This window comes from Kogia breviceps, chromosome X, assembly GCF_026419965.1.
Source record: "Kogia breviceps isolate mKogBre1 chromosome X, mKogBre1 haplotype 1, whole genome shotgun sequence".
Lineage (NCBI taxonomy): Eukaryota > Metazoa > Chordata > Mammalia > Artiodactyla > Physeteridae > Kogia > Kogia breviceps.
This window is the reverse complement of record NC_081330.1, coordinates 48,777,180-48,783,703: the sequence shown is the minus strand read 5'-3', so window position 1 is coordinate 48,783,703 and position 6,524 is coordinate 48,777,180. Positions and strand designations below refer to the sequence as shown.

At 39.1% G+C, this 6,524-nt stretch overlaps 1 pseudogene; it reads left to right on the top strand.

The window, feature by feature from the left end:
• The first annotated feature begins 5,555 nt into the window (after positions 1–5,555).
• On the top strand, positions 5,556–5,957 carry LOC131748956 (small ribosomal subunit protein eS25-like; annotated as a pseudogene).
• The last annotated feature ends 567 nt before the right edge of the window (positions 5,958–6,524 follow it).

The window sequence follows — 6,524 nt, the reverse complement described above, 5'->3', positions numbered from 1 at the left end:
GAGGCAACAACAGTGAGAGGCACGCATACTGGAAAAAAATAATAATAAAATAAAATCTGTGTATTATGCACATTGCAGTAAAACTCTTAATTAGCACCACCTACACAAAAAAATTGTTGGAGATGTAAAGTGTAAGGCCTTCCCCTTGAAGGATCTAGTATCTAGAAGAAAGGAGATACAAAATGTTCAACATATGACAGTACCCCTGTGTCAAATGAGTGTGACAGTCAATAACAGCTATAAGAATTCAGAGGAGGGCCTGAGATTCCTAGGTACATATGGCTAGAATTTCTAAAGTTTTCTTTATGCTGGGCAGTTTGGCTGCAGTTAGAGCTGAGATACTATTTGTGAGACTGTAGTGTACGGGTGATTGCCTCCTAACCCTGGGATGGTTAATTATATCAATTGCAATTGTTTCATACTACCATATATAACCATATATATTTCTAATGACAGTATTTTCCAAAAATATATATATATATTTGGAGCAAAGTTTAACCTTTTTTTTTTTTTTTTTTGACTGTGTGACATGTGAGATCCTAGTTCCCTGAGCAGGGATTGAACCTGTGCCCCCTACATTGGAAGCATGGAGTCTTAACCACTGAACTGCCAGAGAAGTCCTGGAGCAAAGGTTTTTTTTTTTTTTTTTTCTTTTTTGCGGTATGCGGGCCTCTCACTGTTGTGGTCTCTCCCATTGTGGAGCACAGGCTCCGGACGCGCAGGCTCAGCGGCCATGGCTCACGGGCCGAGCCGCTCGGTGGCATGTGGGATCTTCCCGGACTGGGGCACGAACCCGTGTCCCCTGCATCGGCAGGCGGATTCTCAACCACTGCGCCACCAGGGAAGCCCTGGAGCAAAGTTTAAAGAAATTAAAATACCTAAATATCATACAGTCTTAATTTCTTAACAGCTGCACATCTTTTTTTCTCTCTGCTCTTTTTGGCACAAGGATTATCTTGAGCTGGTTATTTTTAAGAAACAGTAGACACAGGAAATGCTCTGAAAACCAAGTAGAAGTTACCCTTTTGTAAGAGAGATTTACATTTATAAGGAAGATTTCCATTTGTAAGGGTGTCTCCCTCTCTGTACCAGGAAGAGAAGGATGACTAAATCCCTAGAAACTCATCAACGGAAAAGGCAAGGCCTTAAATCTGTATAACAACCTTACCCTTATTAACTGTGTTTTCCTGGTCACCTCCCTTAACTGGTTGCCCACCCTCAGCACCTTCTTTCGTCTTTAGCTTAAGAAGGCATTTAAGGTGATGGCTTTGGTCATTTTGGAGAGTCACTCAGTTTTCCCATGTCTCTCCCATGTGTACAAGAGGTATATAGGTTATTAGACTTCTGTTTGTTTTTCTCCTATTAATCTGTCTTTTTATTACAGGGGTGTCTCATCCAAGAACCTAGAAGGGTAAAGGGAAAATTGTTTTTCCTCCCCCATGGTACTTTTCTAGAAAAACTGGTTTTCTCTTAGTTCCATATAAGAATTCATTGATTTACTAACCAGCCCCTCTCAGTCTCTTTGAAAACAAGCAGGACCCTGTGAGTCCTCCCAGTACAAAAGCATTTTCATGTCCCCCAATCCTTGTTTGAAGGAAAAAGGCTTTCAGCCTCTTAGACCTTCCCTGAGTTCCAAAGGGCAGTTATAATTAGAGAAGTGAGGGAATGCAGAAAAAAACAATAGTGCAGCAATGGAACAGGGTCCTGGTTCCTCCTGGGGGATGTGCATAATTATCTGATACATATCTCTAGTTATTCTACAGGAACTAAGGCCCCCACCCAGGTGGAGGATGGTAACTTTAAGCTGAGCATAAGCCATGGACCCCAGACTGATTGGAACCAGAAGGCTGATGATTGAGATTCCTGGAACACCACCCTGTTACCTCCCCACCAACCAGTCAGAAGAAAGTCACATATCTTGCAGCCCTCCCCCCAAATTTTGCCTATAAAAACTGTTCCTTAAAGACCATCTGGGTCCCAGAAAAAAAAAAAAAAAAAAAAACATCTGAGAATTCAGGCCTTTTGAGTACAAGCCACCCGTTCTCCCTGCTTGGCCCTGCAATAAACCTTTCTCTGCTCCAAACTCCAACATTTGGTTTGTTTGGCTTCACTGTGCATCTGGCACACAAACCTGAGTTCAACTACATCTTTGCTTATAGGAAAAAATCTGCCTGTTATTTAAATAAATATGGCTTGACAGACACAACAAGAAAAATGATAACCAGATACAATCTTATCTTTTTTCTGTAATAACTGTGTTCTCCCAATCATAAGGAAGTCATTTTTCTTTTACTTCACTAATTCAACAAGCATTTACTGAGCATTTACTATGCACCTGGCACTATACTAGATACCAAGGATACAAAAAAGGAAAAGGAAAAAAAGTCTCCTTGATCATGTATGCAAATAATTGCAACAGAATGGGGATAAACAAAAGTGTTCAAACACCATACTATGGCCTCCAAGGCCTTGCTTACCTTTCTAATCTCTTCTTGGTCACTATGTTCCTGCCTCACTGGCCTTCTCTTTATTTCATATACACTAAGTTCCTTTTCACCTCAGGCCTTTGCACTTATATCCTCTTCCAGCACTGTTTTTTCCCTACATTCATCAGCTGGCTAAGTCCTATTCACTCTGCAGTAATCAATGTGAATATCATTTCCTCACAAAAACTTTAACTATCCCCTCAGATGAGGTTTTTTTCCTGTTGTATACTCTCAGTGCCCCCTGTAATTTTAAATTTCAGCTTTGCAAACTAAAGAATGTCGCTCCACATCTGGTTCTACAAGAATGAAGTCACTAGCCACTGCAGTCACTGACCTTCAACACACCCTGAAAGGAGTTCAGGGTGGAGATCAAGAATGAGACACCCTCTGCTTTGCAAAAATCTGGCAGAACCGGCCTTCAGATAGTTAGATATTTTCAGGAGAAAATTTTATGAACCCAATTTCTTGCATCTTCTCATTCCTAGAAAAGCTCTAAAATTATTAATGGAGACATCTGCTCCTTGTGACTAGCAGCAACCTTCTACCAAGATGTGTGTGCTTGATTGCACATATCTCCTTCTCCAAAATCACTTATATACTGACCTCCCCCTCTACCTCTTCAGAGCAGTTTGTCAGAGCTATCTGAGAATCTGTCTCCTGGGCTAAATCCTCAGTAAGCCCCAAATACACCTGAACTCACAGCTCTTATGTTGTGCTTTTTTTTTTTTCAGTCTACACCCAAATCTCATTGTAATTAAATAATTATCCATGTAATTGGTTATTGTCTGTATCTTCCACTAAACTAGACTATAAGCTTGATGAAGGCAGAACTACATCAGTATTGTTCAGTAGTATATTCCTAGTGGCCAGCACAGGGCTTGGAATATAGAAGTTTCTCAATGAACATTTGTGGAAGGAAGAGAGAACTAAAGGAGAAAGGAAGATGGAGAGGAAGGGAAGGAGGGAGGGAGGAAGGAAGGAAGGAAGACAAGAAGACTAAATGTGCATTAAGAAGAGAGTAGCTTATCCCTGTTTATGGGAGTCAGAGGCACTAATTTTTGAGGTTTCTCTTTTCATCAGTTACTTATTCTTAGTTTCTTAATCACACCCTTTCTTTTTTTAAAAATTTTTATTGAAGTATAGTTGATTTACAGTGTTGTGTTAATTTCTGCTGTAGAGCAAAGTGACTCAGTTATATGCATATATACATTCTTTTTATATTCTTTTCCATTATGGTTTATCCCAGGATATTGAATATAGTTCCCTGTGCTATACAGTAGGACCTTGTTTTTTACCCATTTTATATATAATAGTTTGCATCTACTAATCCCAAACTCTCAATCCATCTCTCCCCCATTCTCCCTCCCGGTTGGCAACCACAAATCTGTTCTCTATGTCAGTGAGTCTGTTTCTGTTTCATAGACAGGTTCATTTGTGGCATACTTTAGATTCCACATATAAGTAATATCATATGATATTTGTCTTTCTCTTTCTGACTTCACTTAGAATGATAATCTCTAGTTGCTGCAAATGGCATTATTTAATTCTTTTTTTAATGGCTGAGTAGTATTCCATTGTGTGTGTGTGTGTGTGCGTGTGCGTGTGTGTGTGTATGTGTGTGTGTGTATACCACATCTTCTTTATCCATTCGTCTGTCAATGGACATTTAGGTTGTTTTCATGTCTTGGCTATTGTGAATAGTGCTGCTATGAACATTGGGGTGCATGTGTCTTTTTGAATTATGGTTTTGTCCAGATATATGCCCAGGAGTGTTTATCACCCCCTTTCTAATAATTTCTATCTCTACATTCCAGACCAGGAAGCTGTGCTAGCACCAACCACTTTCTGACAATGACTGTACCACTAGCAGGAAGTTTTAAAGTGACCTCACTACAATACAACCCCAGTGGTTTGAATATGGGGCCTGCTGAATGCAGTTCCATACTCATCCCAAACTCCTTCCTTCTTTAGTTAAATCTTTTGTGTTACATCTGCAACTGTGTCTGTACCTCTATCTTGGTGATGCAGCAAGTAGAAAAGAAACATCAAAAATTAGATCCTTTAGGTCATTTGTAAAGCACTTTTTCACACAATCTGCCCGCCATTCCCACAGGTAATTATGAATTGCTGGTAGAAAGTTATTGCCATCAGTCTTAGAGAGATTAATATGAGCAAAACTAACAGTTCCCTTCTCTCCTACTTAATGACTGCAGTCAGAGGTTTTTTACATTAATATAAAAGAGAAGGCAGACAAGATGAAATCGGTCTTCTTAGAAGCTTCAACAACAATCTAGTCTCTTTCAAATATGAAACAGCAACTCCCCTCTCCATACTTCAGAAAATTAATATAGCACTTGAAATTATCTTTTCATTCTATTTTTATTATAATGCTCCAATTTTAAGTTACTATAGTAACCACTTTGGATTTGAGTGAAAAATTCATTATCGTCACTTTAATTGTTTGGTTTTTGTTTTCTACTCTAGCTACATTAGAGTTTAAAAATGGAAAATAGATTTATCTTGTACTATTCTCTAAATATTATGGAGCACAAAGACAATTCAGACAATGATTCTGTATGACTATTATTGGAACTATCTGTTTATATACCAATCATTGATGTCTGTTTTAGAAACATTAGATATTGTACTAAGGTAGACCATTGTTCAGTATAATTAAATAAAAGAGTGTTAATAACTAATATTCAACACTCCACTAAAAAGCATACAACATGCAACTACTTCTGTGATACTTAATTATTAAAGAACATTTATTTGTTACTTATATTAAGGAATATAAAGATGGTGGTCATGATATTTACATCATAACACAATGTGTGCATTAGGAGAGAGGACCCCATAATAGATTAGTCTGATTTTGTCATAATATTCATCAAAATTACCAATTAATGTAATTTAAGTTGTCCATGTCTGATTTTTTTAAAAATTTCCTAAGTGCCTAATTATCTTCAACTGTTTTACTGGTTATTGCCCTTAAAAAACTATTTGTGGACTTTGGGTCCAACATCTTAGCAAGGCGGCAGTGGTAGCAGCTGCTCTTTGAGTTTCGCTATGCTGCCCAAGGATGACAAAAAGAAGAAAGATGCCAGAAAGTCGGATAATAAAGACAAAGACCCAGGGAACAAATCGGGGGGCAAGGCCAAAAAGAAGACATGGTCCAAAGGCAAAGTTCGGGAGAAGCTCAATAACGTAGGCTTGTTTGACAAAGCAACATATGACAAACTCTGTAAGGAAGTTCCCAACTATAAGCGTATAATCCCAGCTGTGGTCTCTGGGAAACAAGATTTGTGGTTCCTTCACCAGGGTAGCCCTTCAGGAGCTCCTTAGTAAAGGACTTCTAAAACTGGTTTCAAAGTACAGAGCTCAAGTAATTTACACCAGAAACACCAAGGGTGGAGATGCCCCAGCTGCTGGTGAAGATGCAGAACAGGTCCCACCAACTGTCCATTTTGAAAAATAAAACTGTATTAAATCAAAAACAATCATTTTTGGAGATTCCACAAGGCTTGTAATAAGTGTGCTTTCCTCCTCCTGGCTGTGTTTTGGGGGCTCTACAAGTCGGAGATCACATCAAACTAAATTCACTGACCATCTATGCTATATGTTCCTAGGGTACAAATCTATATGAGGGCAGGTGTTCTCAGGTTTATCTTATCCCCCTTCCTTTCCCTTTTCCTGCTCTGCTTAGGTCCAGAGAAGCCTTCTCTCTGGGCCTGTGGGGTTGGTAGGATCAGGTGACTGATTAGTTGTGGTTCATCTTAATCCTCACCCTTACCCCTCCAATGTCTTCAAGGCAAAATCAACTTCGGCACTCAAATAATCCTCTAGCCTCTTTGGTCAAGCTTCCCTTCAAAATGGGTCTGCTGGAGCTGCATAATCTTTACAACTCCTCAGTGTTTTTTTTTTTTTTTTTTTTTTTTTTTAGGGTTAGTTTTGTAATGCAGATTTTTTTTTTTTTTTTTTGCTGTATGTGGGCCTCTCACTGTTGTGGCCTCTCCCGTTGCGGAGCACAGGCTCCGG